This window comes from Cynocephalus volans, chromosome 4 (genome assembly GCF_027409185.1).
Source record: "Cynocephalus volans isolate mCynVol1 chromosome 4, mCynVol1.pri, whole genome shotgun sequence".
Taxonomy (NCBI): Eukaryota; Metazoa; Chordata; class Mammalia; order Dermoptera; family Cynocephalidae; genus Cynocephalus; species Cynocephalus volans.
Genome location: NC_084463.1, coordinates 137103587 through 137126265, shown reverse-complemented (window position 1 = coordinate 137126265; position 22679 = coordinate 137103587). Strand labels below are relative to the sequence as shown.

General features: G+C 33.4%; 1 pseudogene; it reads right to left on the bottom strand.

The window, feature by feature from the left end:
- Positions 1-20527: 20527 nt before the first annotated feature.
- On the bottom strand, positions 20528-21166 carry LOC134377341 (large ribosomal subunit protein uL1-like; annotated as a pseudogene).
- Positions 21167-22679: the final 1513 nt, after the last annotated feature.

Here is a 22679-nt window from a genome sequence, read left to right as displayed (position 1 = left end):
GCACTAGATCCTATAGAATGGGAAGTCTTTGAAGTGACAGACAAGGAATTTAGAGTAACAATTCTAAGGAAACTAAATGAGATACAAGAAAACTCAGAGAAACAACACAATGAAATGAGAAAAAAAAAACATATGGGATCTGAAAGAAGAAATGTACAAAGAAATCAATGCCTTGAAAAAGAATGTAGCTGAGCTTGTGAAGCTGAAGGATTCATTCAATGAATGAAAACCACAACAGAGATTTTAACCAGCAGACTTGAATAAGCAGAAAAGAGAATTTCTAACCTTGAAGACAGGCTGTTTGAATTAACACAGGCAGACCAGAAAAAAGAAAAGAGAATCAAAAAAACTGAAAAAAATCTGAGAGAGACTACAGATAACCTTAAGCGCTCAAATATCCAAATTATAGGTATTCCAGAAGGGGAGGAAAAAGGAAAGGGCATTGAAAACATATTCAATTAAATAATAGCAGAGAACTTCCTAGGTATAGGGAAAGTCACAGATCTCCAGATTTGGGAAGCCCAAAGATCTCCAAACACATTCAGCCCAAAAAGATCCTCTCCAAGACATGTGATAATAAAACTAGCAAAACTCAAAGACAAAGAGAAAATATTAGAAACTGCAAGAGAGAAGTGGCAAGTCACCTATAAGGGAGCCCCAATCCGGATAACAAATACACTAAATAACACTAAAGGACAAAAATCACCAGCCATGAATATTTTACCCAGCAAGGCTATCCTTCCTAAATGAAAGATAAATAGTATATTTCTCAGACAAACAAAAACCGTGGGAGTTCACTACCACACGTCCAGCCCTACAAGAAATTCTCAAGGAAGTACTGGGTATGGTACCTAAAAAACAACTATCACTGCCATGAATACCAAAGAAAGAACAATACCTACCAGCAAAACAAAAATGCTAAAAAAAGAGAGAGAAAAAATTGTTTATCTATCACCCCAAGAAACCAAAAAATACAGAAGACAGATAATTAGAAAGAAAGGAACAAATGATACTTAAGACATCTAAAGAAAAATCAGTAAAATGCTAGATGTGAGTCAACAACTTTTAATAATAACTCTAAATGTAAAGGGATTAAATTCTCCATTCAAAAGACACAGATTGATTGACTGGATTAAAAAGATGGACCCAACAATATGCTGTCTTCAAGAGACTCACTTGACCTGTAAAGAAACACATAGACTGAGAGAAAGGATGGAAAAAGATATATCATGCAAATAGAAATTAAAAACTAGCTGGAGTAGCTATTCTTATATCAGATAAAATAGACATTAAAGGAAAAACCATAAAAAGAGATAAAGAAGTCCACTATATAATGATAAAAGGATCTATCCATAAAGAAGACATAACAATCAAATATATATGCACCCAATGTTGTAGCAGCCAGATTTACACAGCAAACACTATTAGATCTAAAGAAAGAGATAGACACTAACACCATAATAGCAGGGGACCTGAACACCCCATTGTCATCACTGGACAGATCATGTAGGCAAAATATCAATAGGGAAACACAAGATCTAAACAATACTTTAGACCAATTGTACTTGGCAGATATCTACAGAACATTCCAACCAACAACCTCAGAACATTCATTCTCCTCATCAGCACATGGAACATTCTCCAGGATAGACCACATATTAGGTTACAAAGCAAGTGTCAACAAATTCAAAAAAATTGGAATTATTCCATATATTTTTTCCAATCACAATGGATTTTAATTAGAAATCAATAATAAATGAAACTCTGGAAACTATGCAAACACATGGAAATTAAACACTAAATTCTTATGTCAGAAGAATGGAAAGATGGCAAATAAACAACCTAACACTTCACCTTAAAGATCAAGAAAAACAAGAACAATCCAAATCTAGAGTTAGTAGACAGAAAGAATAATTAAGATCAGAGCAGAACTAAACAAGATAGAAACCCGTAAAACAATATGAAAGATCAATGAAACAAAAAGTTGGTTTTTTGAAAAGATAAATAAAATCGAGAAACCTTTAGCAAGATTAACCAAGAAAAGAAGAGAGAATACACAAATAACAAAAATTAGAAATGAAAAAGGTGATATTACGACTGACACCTCAGAAATACAAGGAATCATTAGAGACTACTATAAACAACTCTATGCAAACAAATTTGAAAATCTGGAGGAAATGGATAAATTTCTGGATGCATAAAAACTACCAAAACTGAGCCAAGAAGATATAGAAAATCTGAAGAGATCAATAACAATAAAAGAGTTTTAAGCCATTATCAGAAAACTCCCAACAAAGAAAAGTCCAGGATGGGAGGGGTTCACTGCAGAGTTCTACCAAGTCTTCAAAGAGGAAATGATACCAATTATCTATGAACTGTTCCAAAAGAATGAAACAGAGGCCATTCTCCCAAACTCGTTCTTTGAGGTAAACATCACCTTGATACCAAAGATGCATCAAAAATAGAAAACTACAGGCCAGTGTCCTTGATGAATATAAATGCAAAAATCCTCAATAAAACAATTGCTATAGAAAACAGCAACACATATAGAAAATTATACACAATGATCAAGTGGGATTCATCACAGGGATGCAAGGTTGTTTCAACATATACAAATCAGTAAATGTGATACACCACATCAATAAAAGCAGACACAAATACCATATGATTTTTCAGATGCTGAAAAAGCATTCAACAAAGTTCAACATTGTACAAGGTAAGCATAGATGGAAAGTATCTCAACATAATTAAAGCCATATATGATAAGCCAATTGCCAATATCATCCTGAAGGGGGAAAAGCTGAAAGCTTTTCCCTTAAATACACAAACTATACAAGGATGCCCACTCTCACCACTCCTATTCAACATAGTGTTGGAAGTACTAGCTAGAGCAATCAGAGAAGAGAAGGAAACAAAGGGAATACAGATTGGAAAGGATGAAGTCAAGCTGTCCCTGTTTGTGGATGATATGATCCTATATATTGAACAGCCTAAAGCCTCTATAAAAAAAACTCCTAGAGTTGATAAATTTTTTCATCAAAGTTGAAAAAAGCCACCAAAAAAGTAAAATACTTAGGAATAAAGCTGACCAAATATGTGAAAAATCTCTACGAAGAGAACTACAAACCATGTTGAGAGAAATTAAAGAGGACACAAGAAAATGGAAAGATATCACTTGCTCTTGGATTGGAAGCATTAACATTGTGAAAATGTCCATATTACCCAAAGTGATCTACAGGTGCAATGCAATCCCCATCAAAAACCCAATGACATTTTTCCCTGAGATGGAAAAATCTATACAGACATTTATATGGAATTACAAAAGACCACGCATAGCCAAAGCAATCCTGAGCAAAAAAATAAATAAATAAAATAAAGCTGGAGGCATACCATTACCCAATTTAAACTATATTACAAAGCTATAGTAACCAAACCACCATGGTACTGGCATAAAATTAGACACATGGATCAATAGAATAGAATAGAGAACCCAGAAATCAATCCATACCCCTACAGCCATCTGATCTTTGACAAAGACAACAAGTCTACATACTGGGGAAGAGACTACATTTTCAACAAGTGGTGATGGGAAAATTGGATACTCATATGTAGGAGAATGAAACTAGACCCATACCTTTCACCATATGCCAAAACCAACTCAAAATGGATTAAAGAGTTAAATATACATCCTGAAACAATGAAACTCCTTAAAGAAAACATAGGGGAAACACTCCAGGAAGTAGGAGTGGGTACAGTCTTCATGAATAGGACCACAAAAGCACAGGCAACTAAGGAAAAATAAACAAATGGGATTATATAAAACTAAAAAGCTTTGGCACAGAAAAGAAACAATCAACAGAGTAAAAAGACAACCAAAAGAGTGGGAGAAAATATTTGCAAAATATACATCTGACAAAGGATTAATATCCAAAATATATAAGGAACTCAAACAACTTTACAGCAAAAAAACAAACAAACAAAAAAGCAAATAACCCAAATAAAAAATGGGCAAAGGAACTGAATGGCTATTTCTGAAAGAATATGTATGAATGGCCAACAGACGCATGAAAAATGCTCAACCTCACTCTGCATCCAGGAAATGCAAATCAAGACTATTTTGAGATACCATCTCACTCCAATTAGGATGGCTAAAATCCAAAAGACTGAGAATGATAAGTGTTGGAGGGGTTTCAGTGGAAGGTATCCCTTCATCTTGAAGGGATACCTGTACTCCAATATTTATTGCAGCTTTATTTGCAATAGCCAAGAGTTGGAACCAGTCCAAAAGTCCATCATCTGATGACTAGATAAGGAAACTGTGGTATATCTTTACAATGGAATACTACTGTGCTATAAAAAGAATGAAATACTACCATTCACAACAACATGGATGGACTTAGAGAAAATTATATTAAGTGAAACTAGTCAGGTACTGAAAGAGAAATTACCTCATGTTCTCACTTATCTGTGGGAGCTAAATGATAATAATAATAATAATAATAATAATAATAATAATAATAATAATAATAATAATAAATAATAATAATAAAACACACAAAGAAATCAAGGGTGAGGGGGAAGAAGACAGAATAACCACAAAAATTCCTTGAACTGTTTAAGTCGAGTGAGAAGATATGATGGGGGGGAGGGAGTGGAGAGGAATGGGTTAAGGGGCATGTAAATCAAGTACAATGTATGCTGAGAAGTAAAATAAATAAAATAAATAAAATTGATACAGGAGAACCAAAAAAAAAAAGAAAAAAGAAAAAAAGAAGAAAAACCCAGGATCCATAGATTCTAACAATCCAAGTGTATTTTCTGCATAAGAAATAGTAGAAAAAACGAAGTTAGTGAGCCTGCAAACAATCTTTATATGAAGTTACTATTTCTATTCATCCTTTGCTCTTCTAAGTGAACTAGTCTAGAGACTTTAATCTCAGTGGACAGTAGATGTCAAAGGAATGAATTTAACAGTGGGGGTGAAAAAGAAAAAGGAGATACATTGATGGAAAAAGACTTTGAAGATGTCTTAACAAGTCAGTAAGATCTTGCCACACAAACTTTGATTTCAGATAGTGGCTAAATTAAGTTAAGATAAAACAGGTGTATGTATCTTAAAATCATCATCTGTTGAAAGAGAGAATAGTATAGCAACTAAATACTGTTTTATACTTTTTTTAAAAAATAAAAGGCAATGACATTTTATTGTGAATCACTATAAGTAAAACCCCATGTAGGGTTCTCAATGTGCCTCTGAAGAGCTGGATTCATAGCATATGGCAGTTAAAAAACAATTTTCCTATATAATGTAATATCTCATTTCCTAAGTAACAAAAAAGCTATTTTCAATGTAATCCTATATGTAATGGCTGTTTTGTTTTGATTTTCTTCAATACCATTGGGTCATTTGGGGGTTGGTAATTATCTGTAAATTTTAGAGAAATGTATATATATTACATATGTAAGTTAAACACACAAAAAATATGAACATATATACAGTGGATACTCATTATTTGTGAATTTTCATTTGCAAATTAATCTACTACTTAAAATTTATTTATAATCTCAAAATCAATATTTGTGCTTCCTTTGACGTCATTCACAGACATCTGCATGTGTATATCTGCCAAAAATTTGAGTCTCTCTATGACATATTCCCAAATGAGGTCAAACAGAGCTGTAACATATTATAACATACTATACAAATGTCCTTTTTGCATCTATTTAGTGCCATGTTTTTGCATTTCTGTGCTTTTTGTTGGTGATGTTGCTGTTTTCAATGGTTTCCAAGTGTGGTACTAAAATGATTTCTAGTGTTCCTAAATGCAAGAAGCTGTAAAGTGCCCTACGGAGAACATTTTTGTGTTAGAAAAGCACTCAGGCATGAGTTACAGTGCTGTTGTCTGTGACTTCAATGTTGACAAATTAACAGTATATATTAAAGTTTCTTCAAATAGAAACACATAACACAAGGATATGCATTAATCAGTTTTTTTAAATGCTATGACAAAAGGTTCATAACTATCTAACCCTGTATTTCTTCTAGGAACAGTGGTTCAATATTTGCCAATTCAGTGTTGGCAGCCACTTCACACAACATAGCAAACCAAAATAATGAAAATAAAATCTGTGTGTGTGTGTGTGAATATTGAAATATTCTGTCAGTGATGTGTTGCTTCCTTTATTTGGTATCTCATTATCATAAAGTTTTCTTGCTGTGTCCTTTTTTCCACTTTTAGCAGTTTTTAAAAGTGAAATGCTAGGAATGAAAAGGGGTAGGTCAAGTAATTGATCTTTTAAGAGTTTTGAATAGTATTCCAGTTAACAGGTAGTTTTATTGTGAGAAAAGAAACTCATTTATCACAGAAATATTTTTAAAACACTATGTGCCAGAGACTATTCTAAACACTGGAGGGATAAAAATGAGAAAGACGAGACCCCACGTAGGAATCATAGTCTATCAGGGAAGATCAACATTTAAACAGCTAAATATAACACAGCATGGTAAGTGTTATTCTAGTGATGTCAATAAAATTCTATGGTAAAACCAAGAGAAAACAATCAATGCTTATGGGGACTTGGGACATCTTCCCAGAGAAGGGAAGACAATTGCATTATATCTTACAGAATAAATAACACTACTCAAAAATAATGAGGAGATAGGGGTATTCCAGATATTGGTTAAGGAAATAGAATTACACGTAGGAATGGGAAGGAACTCAAGGTCATAAAATAGTATACAATGTAATCCAGAGGATACATCAGAGAGGCGGGGCAGAAAAGCTAATAAAAGAATATTATCAAAGTCACCACTTTACCAATTGGGTAAAAGTGCTATTTGCTGGATATCCTCAATGTGTACAGAAATCTTCCCAGGACAGTTCTGGGTCTGTATTAGTTTATTTCTGTTGCTTATAACAAAATACTTGGAACTGGATAATTTATAAGAAAACAAAATGTATTGCTTACAGTTTCAGAGGCTGGGAAGTCCAAAGTCCAGGCAACACATCTAGTGAGGATCTTCTTTGGTGGGGGCTTTCTAGCAATTCAGGGGGCTCACTTGGTAGAAAATGGCAGAGCAGAAAGAGAGAGACTTTCAGGTGCTCTCCTTGTAAAGCCTTCAGAACCACGCCCACAATCATCATCAAGCCATCAACGTAATCACCTCTTCAAGACCCCACCTTCCAATTACCATATTAGGATTTCTCACCCTCAACAGTTACAATGAGGATTAAGTTTGGAGTTGGGGGACATTCAACCTAAGGTGGGCTCCTGTCCTCCACTGACTGGGGGTTAATTGTGCACTTCTGGGCTGTGTTGCAGAGCAGATCAAATGAACTCCTGGTCCTAGGAGAAAGTCCTGTGTTAAAAACTAGATAGAGACATAGCAGGTGCTTCCCAGGGAATGTTCTCAACATGATAGGAGTCTTACTAGGAACATAACTGTCCACCACAGCTATGGAAAATCTTAGATAAACTATACTAATGAGACACAGGGCACCAGAGGCATCGGTTCCCCCATGTGAACTGCAGATCTTCTATAAGTGTATGAGGCAGGTGGGGGTGCTTAAAAGAAGTTATTAGGATTTTATTTTCTACCAACACAGTGAGTGGAGGCTTGAAGCAGAATACTTTGATTTGAAATATTAAATGAATATAACATATAGTCTATTCCTTACAAGTGGGAAAATACATTTATAATTACTATAAGAATACTACTTAAAATATAAAGTATTGTGCTGAGCAAATACTTTTAATGTATTTCAATTTCTTTTTACTATATTCGTTTTTTCTTGCTTATTAGATAACATCATTTTCCAACTTCTACCTAAAGACATGCTGGGGGGTGTCTTTCGACTTTAAAGACATCTGCAGAACTAATAATGATAATATTCATTACATCATCATCATTATTATTTATTTGATGACACCATGGTCCAGAAGGTTGGTGAGGTTCTTTCTAAGTGAATTTTGTTAAACAACTAGAATTATTTTGTGGTGCAGGTAAGATGATGACATAGAAGCTGATGATGTTGTCTTTGGCATAGTCATGGACAGGTGGGGCAGCAAGATTTGAATGTAGCGTCTGATTCAAAAGCTGTTGCTTTTAATCACTCTAACTGGTTCTATATTACTTTAATATATATTATAATTCTGTCTCCTCAAAATCCAATGCTGAAACTCTAATCTCCAGTGTGACTGTATTTGGAGATAGAGTCTTCAGAAGATAATTAGGTTAACTGAGGTCAAAGGGTGAGGCCCTAATCTAATGGAATTATTGTTCCCTACGGAAGAGACACCTGAGAGCTCACTCTCTTTCCATGTGAATCACCAAGGAAAGGCCATATGAGGACGCAATGAGAAGGCAGCCAACTGCAAGCCAGGAAAAGAGCCTTCACCAGAAACCAAACCCTGCTGGACCTTTATCTCGAACTTTCCAGTCTCCAGGACTGTGACAATTTAAATTTCTGTTGTTTAAACCACCTAGTCTGTGGTATTTTGTTATGGCAGCTGAAGACGTCTAAAACGATATATTTACAAGCAGCATATTTCCTAACATATAATAGAGAAATAATTAATACTGTACATATTATTTTAGTTAGTAAATAGCAACAACAATAATTATGAATTTAATACCCCAAATTGAGAACAAGCATCTTGGTATTTCTGGAGCTGATGGCAAATTTCCCTGTACGATGGAAAGAGCGTACAATATCTGGTATCTGCATTAGTTTTTTATTGAATAGTGTGCACATTAAAAAACATTTGTATCTTAGCTTTTTCTAAAGTAAACACCTTGAATTGTTTCTGAAATGCAGCAATGTGGTTTTCTTGTTTCAGAACAAGAAATGATAACATCTGCTTGGAAAGATCTATAGCTTGTTTTATTTGAACAAACAGATTAAATCAAAATTTGGCATGGGGGGCTGGGGAAATGGATATTACAATGGTTCTACAATGCTATTGTAATGAAATTTGTAAATTCCCATTATCGCAAAATAAATGGTGCCAAAATTCCCCAAATATTTAATATAAATGAACAAAAGCCATTTTCTCTGTGGCTATTTCTGTATGTATGGCATTAGTCATACATACACATAGTAGATTCCCATTACATGTGGAAAATTGTCAGTTCTTCTGTCAGCAGGTATGTCTTTAGGGAGAATAAGCAAATGTTAATTTTAACTTGAATGGAAATTTCAGGAAGGTATATCCACCAAGAAATATACATCACTGAGTGAATTATAAAATTAAATGAAGATGATATTTCAGATTTTATAAACTCTTGCCCTTCTGCACAACTACTCTTGGTACCAAGACTGAAAAGTTGACTATATGTAAATCTGTATACATATATTCTGCTTGAATATTCATATTGAGTTTTTAAACATATATGATTAAGTTGAAAGTCCTGGCAATCTAGTGCAAAGACAATAGTGATTATGTTGTCCCTAAATCAAGTTCTAATAGAATGATGTTTTTCCTTAAAGCAAGAGAAAGGTAAATCTAAAAAAGTATGGATAGATAGAATTTAGTTGACAGCAAGTCTCCTCTTATAACACAACTGAAAGATAAACAATAAAAATAAACCTGCTAAAATATTTAGGTATTAGTATTTTATATGAAAAGTTTGTTAAAAATAAAAGTAAATGGTATTAAATTACTTTGGTTTATATAAATAAAGCCAAAAATGTATATATTTATATAACTTATAAAGAGGAAAATGTATTTTATATATAGTTTGAAAATTTAAGAACAGATAAGAAAAATGAGTAAGTAAATTTTAAGAGAATGAAAATGAAAATATTTGTGGGTTTTGCCTTACTAGGCAAACATCGATAAAAAATTCAGAAAGTGTCATTTGATCCCAAAAATCTAATTTCATATAATAGCTAGAAAGCAATAGTGAACTAATAATATTTTATATATGGCTGTTACCAGAAGTTACTGAATATATTAAAAATTCTAGTTATATATACTATTTTAAATATTCTAGTTAAACATATAAATATATATAACTATATTTAACTAGAATATTTAATATGTATGTGTGTGGGTTTGTATATATTTTTTCACACACAGTTAAAAGTAAACCAGACATAAACAGTATGATTCATATAAATAGTTTTCAAAAAATACAAAAAAATCCAGTTCTTCATTCTATGCAAAATATAACAGTGATATGTGAAATATAACAATGACAATTGCTACTACTACCTTTTATACTATACTTTTATATAGCAACTTTATGTTGCAAGCATATCAACTCTAATCCTTACATTGACCCATTTGAAATTATATTATTATCTCCATTTTAAAGACAAGGAAACCAGCCAGAATACTTAAATCTCCTTCAAGTTAAATCATTAATAAGTGAGAGACCTTAAATTTTAAAATAAAAGCACCTAAATCCAAATTCCAACTTTTTTCCAGTCTCTCTAAATAAGTTTTTTCTAAATGAAGTTGACTTGTAGACTTGTAACTTCAGCTACCAGTCCATAGAGAATGTCTCTATTCAGTGATGTATATACTGGAAACATGGTAATTGGGACAAGCCAGCTATTGAAAGAAAATATTTGTCAAAGTGTTCGTGCATGAAAATATTATTTGTCTATCTTTTTTTTCCCTGAAACTGCTTTGAAAGGTATAGCGACTCAGACTGAGTGAACTAAAATTTGATTTATTTGTGATGTGTGGGTGGTGGTTGCAAGATGTTAGTCTAGGACTTCATTTCATGAAATCCACAATACTTGGGTAAAGAGACTGTCTTTTTATTTATTCCCACAAGAGTGAGAATAAATATGCCTTTAAAAAAGAACTGCAATAAGGAGCTGTTATTCTATGAAATAATGTTGTTCTATAGAAATCAATTTATCCTTTTTTAATCTCTTCTATATTTATGTGGGTTTACACACACACACACACACACACACACACACACACACACAATAATCTACATGCCTGTTTTGATATCTCCAGTTCTCTTTTTTTCCTTTGCGTCTATTTATGGACATATGATTCTCTCATCTGGCTTTTCTGTAGGGTTATTTGGCATATATTTAAATTATTTTCTTTTTTCTGTTTCCAGTATTCACTTTTCCTCCCTTTCTTTTAACTGTCATGCTATTGAAATAACATTTTTTTAGGGATTTTGTATGGTCTGTGTTTTTAGAAAAAGAGAAATGGATTATTTTCTATTACATCACTTAAAAAATCTAACTAAATAAGCTATGTTTTACATTTGTGCACATTTCAGTTGATTTATTTTCCGTGGATCAATGACCCTTAATAGGAAACAGTCCCTCTCAGAGTAAAATAGATTGTGCTTTTATAACATCAAAACGACATGTCAATTCTGATGATCAATTTCCAAACACTCTCATTTCAGTGGCCAAAGGGAAAAAAAAAAAATCAACCTGATTGGGTAATAATACTGTAAAGACACAAGTAACTCATTGCCTTTAACTGTTTCAAAGTCATTGTTACTTTTTTAAGATTCATAAATAACCATTTTATATACACATTCTATTCTCTTTCAAATTATATGAAATTTCTTATGTATAAAATTATGCAAGCTGCTGTCAGAAACCTAAGAATACAAGTACTATAATTGTTTGTGAAGGTGGGCAGGTCACAACAATTTGATATTATTTCAAGTGACAAGCCTTAATATGATAAAATGGTTTATAGCAACATTTGTAAAAGAAGGCCTTTAGTGTACCAGTGTACAAATTGGAATTCTCCGAAGTAGGAAACTGTATTTTATGTCAAAAGGTCACAGTGCTTAAAAGAGCTGCCTATTATGTGGTAGCTGGGTGGCAGTGCTGGGAATAGAGCATGGGCTTTTACACTTTGAAAAGAGAGCTACTGCAGACATACTGTCATCCAATCCAGTACCTTTCTATAGTTATTGAATATAGTGGCATCCAATAGAATCTTTGCAACCTTTCTAGCAAATACTTTATGTTAAACAAGTACCTGTAATTCTTCATGAAAATTGGGATTGAGATAAACAAATAGGATAGAAACTTACAAATCAATTTGGGTGCAAATGTGATTGCATCTATTTACACTAATGTCCCTACAAGGGAGCTCTCTTCATTTGGATACATTTACATAAATCATAGTCCTGATTTGATTCCTCTATCTGTCTGTAATTCTTCATTATTAAAAGGAGTCATATTATCTAAAAATGGGATTAGAAACAATAGAGAACTCCTAATGTAATCTCATGCAGCATTGATCAGGCACAGGAGATTCAGTAGAAATGTAACTGACTTGGCAGGTGAAATAAAAAACTAACCTTATTTTTTATCATAATATTCCTAGATGAAATCCTAGATCATATAGCTTTTATTGTCATGTCTTAGTCATTCAGTAATTTAAAAATCTATCCCAATTATAAAATGAAACTTGAATCTCTATCTAATGTAAAGCTTTCGCCAATATGCAAACAGAGTTTGTCCCTTCTTCAGAGTGGAAAACCAGCAGGGCAGAAGTGAAAATGGTTAGTATTCACTTCCCTGATGGATCTGCTCCCATTCACTACCCAGTTGCTATTCGTGGACATCAGGGTTCAAGGTGAACAGAAAAGAAAAAATAAGGGAAGATATTTCCTTGACTGCTACAACTGTAGTCTAATACTGGTGATACCTACATATGGTTGATGCACGATAGCTGCCTCTTTTTCAGGTTTCTCCAAGATCCCCAGGAGTGATCTCTGATTACATTTCCCTTAACAAAGTCAATGTCCTCACTGGTAGTCTGTTTTTTCAAATCTCCCCTCACATTGGCAGTGGTTGGTTCTTTGCTGTGCTGGAGCTGGCTCATACGGGATAGAGAGAGCTGACTGTGGCATCTCTCCCTTATATGACCTCGAGAAAGGTACTTGACCTTATTTTAAAATAGGGGGTACAAAATAGTACTCTCCTTACAGTGTAGCTATAGAGAGAAATAGATTGTACTTATAACATTGTAAGTATGCAATAAATGTGCCTTCATATAATGGGGATAAGGAAAAGAAAGATGATAATACGGTAGACAGTGCTGACCAGTTTAACTGAAAGCCACAGACAACTTGATGCTTTATAATATTACACAAAGGTTATAGATTCCAAAGAATTCATATGTTATTCTTGCCTTTGGCTTGAATTTTTTCCTATAAAATACACCCATATTAAAACTAAGTGTGATGTGGAAGTGAATTAAGAATACCCATCAATCCTCAATATGATTATCATACCAATTTGTAATCAAATTTAATAAAGCAATGTTTTATTGACATACAATTATTTGTTATTTAGGGTCAACTCAACAATACTTTAGTTTGTCTTACAATATTGTTCTGTATAAAAATGGAGTTTAATAATATCATAAGTCAGTGGTTTATATTCGAGTTAAAACACAAGCCAAATGATTCTCAGTAATTGTGTCTTTTTCTTAATATTCAAAAAAGAGGTTTCTGATAAATTAGACATGCTAATTCAGGCATCATAACAACAATGGGGTCTTGTATTTTGATTGTATTTATCCTCATCACATTGCTAGAGTTCGGCTGTGGAAATAAACTACATGACACATGAAAAACAAATAACACATAATTTTAAATTAACATTTATCTGGCCTAGAACTAAAAAATATCTAAGGATTCTTGAACAGTAGATTACAGACAAATAAATTTCTTAATTTGGAACTTTATCTTTTATCCAGGGAAAAACGCAAGACTAAATCTGTTTCTTTCCTTTTTAAATTTTGTAATAACTTATTTTTAATAATAATTTTGTTTTACTTATTTATGTATCCCTGATACAAATAAAAGCTGTTTGGTCTTAAAAAGCCTACCAACTGCAGAGTCAGTTTGGAAGTTCGTAACTAGATGGTAGGTAAAACAGAACTGAAACTGGAAAATCTCCAATGAAACAAGTTTTTAAATTTCACAATGGTAATTTGGAAATTGGCTCACTTCTTATGACTGCACTTAATTGATACTGAATTCTGATTTACATTGTTTTATCTTCATTGCTACTGACTCTTTTAAGAACACAGAATGTCTTCTTTATATTACAAATCCAATGACAAATAAGAATAATTATCATTATTAAGCATCTTTACACCCATCATATTATTTAAATCTTATCAAAATTTTTTGATTTTTTTTCCAACAAAACAGCTAAAGATAAGAAAATTTAATAAGATGCATTAAAGGTTACAGAGCTAATAAATTGCAGAGCAAACTGTAAAACAGATCTGTGAGACTACAAATTTTACAGTCCTCCTGCTTTTCACTACCAACATACCAATTGTACTACACATGTATATACAGAAATAATGTATTCTTAAGGATATTACAGTCAAAATCATGGTTACATCCTGATGTGAAATAAGCTCAGTTTCTTTTACTACAGAGAGTCAGCCAAATCAGCAACTCAGCTAAATATAACTTAATGTCTTCCCGCCCTGTTCAAAGGTTGTAAGCATAGACATAGCCTGTGAATCTAAAGATATTATGAGTCATTGTGTTGTACATATCACTCATTTATACTGAAGAAGAATACCATCTAAAACAGTGATTCTTAACTCGTGCACATTGCAATGGCACTTGTAAGCGGAAGCACTATAGCAATGTGTAGATTTTTTTATACCAAATAATTATTCTGTGTGATTCATTTTTTATATAGTTTATAATTTTTGACATTGCTTTATAAATCTGGATAAAGACGTTTTTGTTCTTTGTTTTTTCCTCAGAAGAATTTGTAGTTGGTCTACTTATAGAAAATTTTGCCAAAATGGACAAAAGTTTGAGAAAATGTGGAAACAAATGTCCCCAAGGATCCAATATTTTTGGACTTCTCCCTTGTGGTAGCTTACACAGTATTAAATTCTGTCTTTTAATAAAACATCAATTGGTAAGTAACTATACAATTAAAAGACTGAATGCAAGTGATTACCTATCTTACCTTAAGCTTGTTTTTCTCATCTGAAAAATGAGTAAAAAAGCTGGTTTACATGACTCCCAAGTATCCTTTACATTCATATTTTAATGGTCATAGTTCTTATACTAATGAATCAAAATATTCTTAATTATTATTTAAATATGTGCTTATCTTCCCATAGATTTTGGTGGAGAATAATGGCCTAATTTCCTTTTTGCCATTGTTCTGATATTTTTTGTAGCTTTTTGTTTTGGTATGTGGTACATTTGAAAGCTGACAATATTTTTAGTTTCATGTTTTAAAACTTTACTCAGAAAAGAGTTTCAAAAAAATGATTTGAAATATCTATTTACTATTTAGACAGTAAATAGATATTATTTACTATTACTGAATTAGTCTATTTTTCCAACTGCTTACCCTTCGCACCACCCCTCATGCTGACAACCAAAAAGGAATGGGTTACAACAGTATTTTAACATTCAGACTGCAAAAATCCTGGATACTTTTATCAAAACCCAACATTATTATTTATTTTTTTACCTCCATTTTATAACATTTTATAAGGTAGGAGAAGTTACTCCCTTTCTTTATTTGATTTATTTACCTGAACCTAGTAAGGTATTATCTATACTGAATATTTAATTATCTTCAACCTTGTCTAATTTCCCTTAGCTACTCCATCTCTGTTAGTAATGTGACCTTGAGGATAACTTCAGTCTTTTAGTGTCAGTTTCCTTATCTGTAAAATAATCAGATTAGACTAAATAATTTATTTAATTTCTTAAATTGAATAAAATTTGGACAAATTGATAATGCAAATATAAAAAAAGAAATTTAGTCAATAAATATAAATTAAATACCTATTGTATACTAGGTGTATAGTAAGTGAGGGAGCTCCTGAGATAATGCAAGATACCTGTGCTCTAAGGACTCAAAGTCTAGTGAAGAAAACAGGAGCACACAGAAATATTTCAAATAGAATGGACCTATTTGCTTATAGAGACGTGTAATAAGTCCTAAGACCATAACGGTGAAGTGATTCATAGACAGTAGGGATATAATGGTAAATAGGGTATCTGAGCTGTGTCTGGAAAGATGAAAGGAGACTCTAAGCAGAGAAGGGAAGAACAGAATTCCAGGCAAAGATTGGGAGGCTGAAAGGTAAAACATAGTGAAGAATGCTCATGTTGCCAGACGTAAAACAAAAAGAAAGTCGCAGACGAGGCTGAACAATGCATTGGGCTGATATCGAGAAAAACTTTGTGAATCTTGCTAAGATATATGGACTTCCTAGGAAGTGAGAATTATTGAGGGTTTTCAACAGGAGATTGATGTCATCAAAACTGCTTTTAGGTAGATGACTGGCCAGTGCTCTGGAAAGTAAACTGGAGAAGAGAAATAAAAAAGTAGTTGATATTGGACGCCTATAAAAACTTAATTATAAGCTAAAGCATATTACTTTGCAGATATGAGTAAGGTAAAAGTATTGACCTTTAGTGGACAATGAGTATGGCATTCAGAGCTCAGATTTTATCAGAGTGTGGAAGCACCACATGCAAAATTTGATGATGAGATGTGCTCTCTGCAGAGCATTAAATCTCACTCAGCTCTAGACATTATGGGGAACTCTCAAGGATATTAGTCTCAGGGAGTTTTCTACAGAGAATTTATTATATTTGCAGTCATTATGCTACCATTTATTATGACTAAATAAAAATTTTACCTTTGGAGATAGTTTGTTTTCCCCTGTAATTTTTTTTAACTCTATCATTCCACTTTCCAATGGAACTTGTTATGCTATGGAATGTTCTCAATGTGCTATCCAATGTGGTAGCTACAGTCATATGTTGAGCATTTGAAAAGTGGCTAGTACCTGTTGGCCATTTGTATGTCTTCCTTTGAAAAATGTCTATTTAGTTCCTTTGCCCATTTTTTAATTAAGTTAATTGTTTTTCTTACTGTGAAGTTGTTTGAGTTCCTTATATATTCTGGATATTAATCCTTTGTCAGATGTCTAGTTGGCAAATATCTTCTCTAATTCCATTGGCTGTCTTTCCACTCTGTTGACTGTTACCTTTGCTGTGCAGAAGGTTTTTTGTTTGACATAAATCTCATTTGTTATTTTTTCTTTTGGTGCTTGTGCTTTGGGCATCTTATTCTTAAAGTCTTTGCCCAGTCCTACTTCGTGAAGTCTTTCCTCTATGTTTTCGTTTAGTATATTTAAGTCTTTAATCCATTTTGAGTTGATTTTGGTATGTGGGAGAGGTACAGGTCCAGCTTCATTCTTCGGTATATGGATGTCCAATTTTCCTAGCACCATTTAATGAAGAGGCAGTCTTTTCCCCAATGTATATTGTTGTTAACTTTGTCAAAGGCCAGTTGGTTGTAAGTATATGGGTTGATTCCTAGGTTTTCTATTCTGTTCCATTGGTCCGAATGTCTGTTTTTATGCCAGTACCACTCAACATTGCTAATCACCAGGGAAATGCAAATCAAAACCACATTGAGTTATTACCTCACCCCAGTTAGACCGTCCATTATTAAAAAGATTGAGAATAACAAATGCTCGTGCGGATGGGGGGGGAAAGGGGAACTCTTATACACTGCTGGCAGTACTTTAAAATAGTACAGCCATTATGTAATACATTATGGAGGTCTTTCAAACAGCTACAGATAGATCCACCATGTGATACAGCAATCATCGTGTCAAAGGGATACCTGCATTCCCATGTTCATTGCAGCTATATTTACAACAGCCAAAATATAGACTGAATCTAAATGTTCATCAATGGACAACTGGATACGGAACATGTGATATATATACATAATGGAATACTACTCAGCCATTACAAAGAATGAAATTCTGCCATCTGCAGCAACATGTGTGAGCCTGGAGAAAATTATATTAAGTGAAATAAGGCAGACACAGAAGGAGAAATACCACGTCCTTACCTATAACTGGGGTGTGAGGATGGGGAGAGAGAGGGGGGAGAAAGAGAGAAGGGGGAAAGAGAGAGAGAGAAAGAAAGAAAAAAATGAACTAGAATAATATGTTGAACTTTCAGAAGGAGAGGACAAACCTAAGGATACTAGGATACTAGAGATAGGGGGGAAGGAAGAGAGTTGGGAGTGATTGGTTGGGTAAAGGGAATAAAGAATAAAAAAAATGATTTCATCCTAGGTGCTGACCATTGAAAGAAATCCAATGTCATCTAACAGAAGTCAAAAAGTCTTAATTTTTTTTTACATAAATAAAATACAGAAAAGAAATAAGAAAAGTGACTAGTGTGATCAAGGAATTGAAACTTAATGTTATTTAATTTTAATTTAATATAAATATCCACCTGTGGCTAATGGTTACAAAATTGGACAGCACCAATCTAGCATATACACACACATAAAAATTGCATACACAAAGTATAATGATCTACTGTGGCAGCTTTTGCGACAGAAGACACTTGTAATATATATAGACATTTGGGACAACATTCTCTTTTATAAATGCCTGGTTGAAAGTTGATTACCTTTCAAAATACTGGCATTTTGGAGGGTGAAAACTGTAAGCAAATATGTGAATGGCAAGAAGATAAAGTAGCTGTTCTATCAAAAACGAGATAGAATAAGATATGCCATTTGTTGATTACTCATTGTTTTTAAGACTAAACACTGAGGCACATACACGTATTTTTACAATGTCAAATAACACTCATAAGAGCTCCCAGAGATTATTTCTCCTTTGTGCTCATTTGACAGATACAAAACCTGTAGCAACATAAGAGCATTGTTTCCCAAGGTACATAGAGTATGTTATAGCAAAGTTTCTGTTAATAGAAACAATAACCACCATAATAATTAATAGTATTAATAATTAATTAATATTAATTAAGACCAAGTCTGATTCCAGGCCCAAATACTATAAGCACATTATACTACTCCCTTTTTGGTCAAATAAATATCTTGAGGATTTTTATTCATGCTAATTTTATTGAATATATTAGCGTTTATTGGTTGCATGAGTCAGAAGACCATATTCAAAATGACTTAAGCAACAAAAGTGATTTATTTGGATAATATAAATGAAAAGTCCAGGAGTATAGTGAACATAAGCTACAATTTGATCAGACATATAAATAATGTCACTAGAGTCTCTTTATCTCTTAGTTCCTCTTCATGCATGTAGGTTATATAGCATTTCTTCACATCTTGCCAAATTCAAGTGCAGTAGGAGAGAGTACCTACCTATCAGAAAGCTTGTTAAAAGTCTCATTCCATTTTACTGGCTCTGGTGAAGCGATGACATAACCATCACAGAATTAATCACTATGGCCGGGGGAAATGTACGTTCATGAGTTGCTTAAAACCAGGCTCCTGTTGCTCTTAGCCACTTGAACAACGTGTTCTGAGGACAAAAGCTTTAGAGGGGTGACCGTTTAGAGGGAAATTTGAGAACAAGAAATAGCATCTGGGGTGGGGTTGGAAAGAGATTCTGGATAACCAACAAACAAAAAATATTCAAAACAGGCAGTGAGGGCCTTTGGTTTCTTAGGGACAAGTCCTCATTTTCAATTGAAAAGGAGAAAAATTCTACTTTGGGAAATTTGAAAGAGAGGAGTGTTTTTAAACTTTTTTAAAAGATCTATTTATTTTGAAATAATTTTAGATTTGTGGAAGATTTGATAACAGCCTTCCCATGTACCCTTCACCCAGGTCTCCCTGCCTGTTACTTCCTACATAACCATGGTATAATTATCAAAATTAGAAATTTAACATTGTTACAATACTATTAACTGAATTACAGACTTAATTCCAATTTTCTCAGTATTTCCACAGATCTGCTATTAATCTGTTGAAGGATCCAATCAACCCAGGATTCCATACTGCATTTCATCATTTTTAGTCCTCTTAGTCTCCTCCTTAATCTCCTCTAATTTGTGACAATCTCCCTATCTCTGTGTACCTCATGACTTTGACACTTTACAGAATAGTGGTTGGGTATTTTGTAGAATATCTCTCAGTGTTTGATACTTTCTCGGCCTGAGGTTTTAGACTAGGGGGAAGGGAAGTATAATACAGAAGTGATGAGTCTTACATGTTGCATTACGAAAAGGGCATATAACGTCAAGATGACTTGCTGAGGTCGTTCATCTTTATTACTTGGTTACCTGCCAGGTTTCTGAATGTAAAGTTACTATTTTTCCCTTTCTACATTCTATTCATTGAGCCATTCACTAAGAGCAATCCTACTCGAGAGGAGGCATTAAACTCTACCTTCTGAAGAAAAGGGTGCCAAAGGGTTTTTGGCCATATATTCCACCACCATAGTAAACTTTTGGAGAGATACTTAGAGGCTATACAGATATCCTGTTTTTCCTTAATGTCCACTAATTTTAGCATTCATCAATGTATCTTCCCTGCAGCAATTATTCATGTTCTTTAAACAAAAAATATTTTCATAGGTTTTCAGGAAATTTCATCAGTATATAATAATTGTCAGCTTTTATATTTGAGATTATTGGCTTAAGTAGTTTATTTTATATTTATTTATTTATTTGTTTACTTTCTGATGGTAGCACTGAGATTTAATAGGATGTGTCTTAGTACAGGTGCTGGGGTTTGCCCATGGTGCTCTTGATGTATAAAGCCTGGGCATTCTGCCAATTCTTCTTGAGCACTGATACCAGGAAATTGACAGCCAGATGGATGTTGTACACAAGCTCATCATTTGTTATCTTCACATGGCCAACGACAACGGCCAAACATAACATCTCCTTCATCTGGAACTTAATTGTGGATTTCACTTCACCTACTCTGACCACCATGATTTCATTGTGTGTCAGCAGGGAAGGGAACTTGCCAGCCTTATTTAGGCCTGGGCCCAAGATTCGTGGGATCTGCTTGATCAGAGACTCGAGGCCAAAAAGGCATCATACTTCTTGGCGAGTTTCTTGACCTGTTTCTTATTCTTGTTGAGTTTCTTCAATGCCTCGATGTCCATGTGGGGGATGTCCCCAGCCTTGGCCTCGTTACAGTGCTGCTGGTCCCCCAGGACAAACATGGAGAACTTGTGGTGGGGAGTAGATTTAAGCCTGACGGTGCCTGGAAAGCGTTTGTCCTTCTGAGGGTCCTAGTCCTTCAAGCTGAAACTTCTGGTGCTTGAGCTGGTTCCTGTGCAGGACTTCCTGCACTGCCTTGTACAGGGTGGTGGGAGAGACTTTGCTGCTCTTGTACCTCATGCTGGGGTAACCAGAAAAGAGCTAAATAGCTTAAATATCATTTAAAGTTTAAATAATTGCTAGGCAGAATAACTAGATTATGTTAATTTAACATATTTCATTTTGTTGGGGTGTGTCAACACACAAGTATTTATAGAGTAATAAATTCTTTAAGGAGAAAACAATCAAATTTAAATCACCTTTTGAACCCCTTCTTCCAAGGAAAAATAAGTGATGAGAGTCAAATGCTGCATTCATTTAAATATGCATTTAACTATTTTTATTTCCCCCCAAATGGTCTGATTGTGCAAGGAAAATACAATTGAAACAACTTAACCCAATAACTTAGGCATAAATTCACTTTTTTGTTTATGTTTCTTTTAGCAGTGAAAATTGTAGACTAATAGATACAATCATCATAAAAAAAAAAAAAAGAAAAAGAAGTGGTTTGACCTGAACTTTATTTTATGAGTACATTGACCAAATACATTACATAATTTTATTAATCTCTGTAAAACATAGTCGGCAATTTTGCACATGTAGACTTTGCCAGAATTTTTATATTCTCAGAAACTGTCAAAGTAATTGGATGAGTCCTGAAATATTTTCACTAAATTTAACAATATTCTTAATATTTTAACACCTGCATCATTACAAATGCTCTCATTATCTTTCTGTTAGTCATTTCTTAAACTATTTTTGCTTCTGGTAGTTGAAAAGTAAAATATCAATATTCATATATTCTGAATATGAGAAAGAAACAGTGGTACAAAGTTAGTTATGAAGTCATTCAAAGTCTCATTCTCTTTGAAGTGCAAATTATTATTGTACACATATAAAAAGGACTTTGGCATTTGGATCTTTGGTATAGAAAATGCTTTTTCAATCAAGTATTGGTTTAGCAAACACATATACTACATAATAGGCATCATTATGAGCATTTTACAAATATTAACTCATTTAATTTGTTCATTTGTGTATGTTTCTGTGTGCATGTTTGTTGGTGTGCGGGTGTTAGTGATGGAGAAAATGCACTGTGATAAAACATTTTCCTTCAAATTATTTAACATATAGATGGTCAATCTATTTAATGTCTAGATGGTCAATCTATTTTATACCTGCTATGATCTAAATAGTTTGCTTTGGGGATATAAATTCTGTTATCGTTGATCCAGCCAACTTTCATAATGTACAAAATTCAAATTATTTAAAATACCCTGGAACCTACAGTAGTATCTTTATTGAATCTGAAGAATATTGATCTGTTTGCACAAATATCTAGGGGCTGTGAAAATACATCTCTAAAAACAGAGTGTAGAAGTAGATAAACACAAGATATTGAAATTTTCATAAGCAACAAATTCTTAGAAATTTGCTTTTAACATAATATGCAATGGGAAATTGAGAATTCAAAATTTGAAATTAGGCAGCAAAGCAGGAGCACATAAAAATATAAAATAAGTAATAATAAAAGTTCTAGATAAACATTTTATATCTGAAGAATTGCATGCTCTTAATGGGCAATGCATCTGTC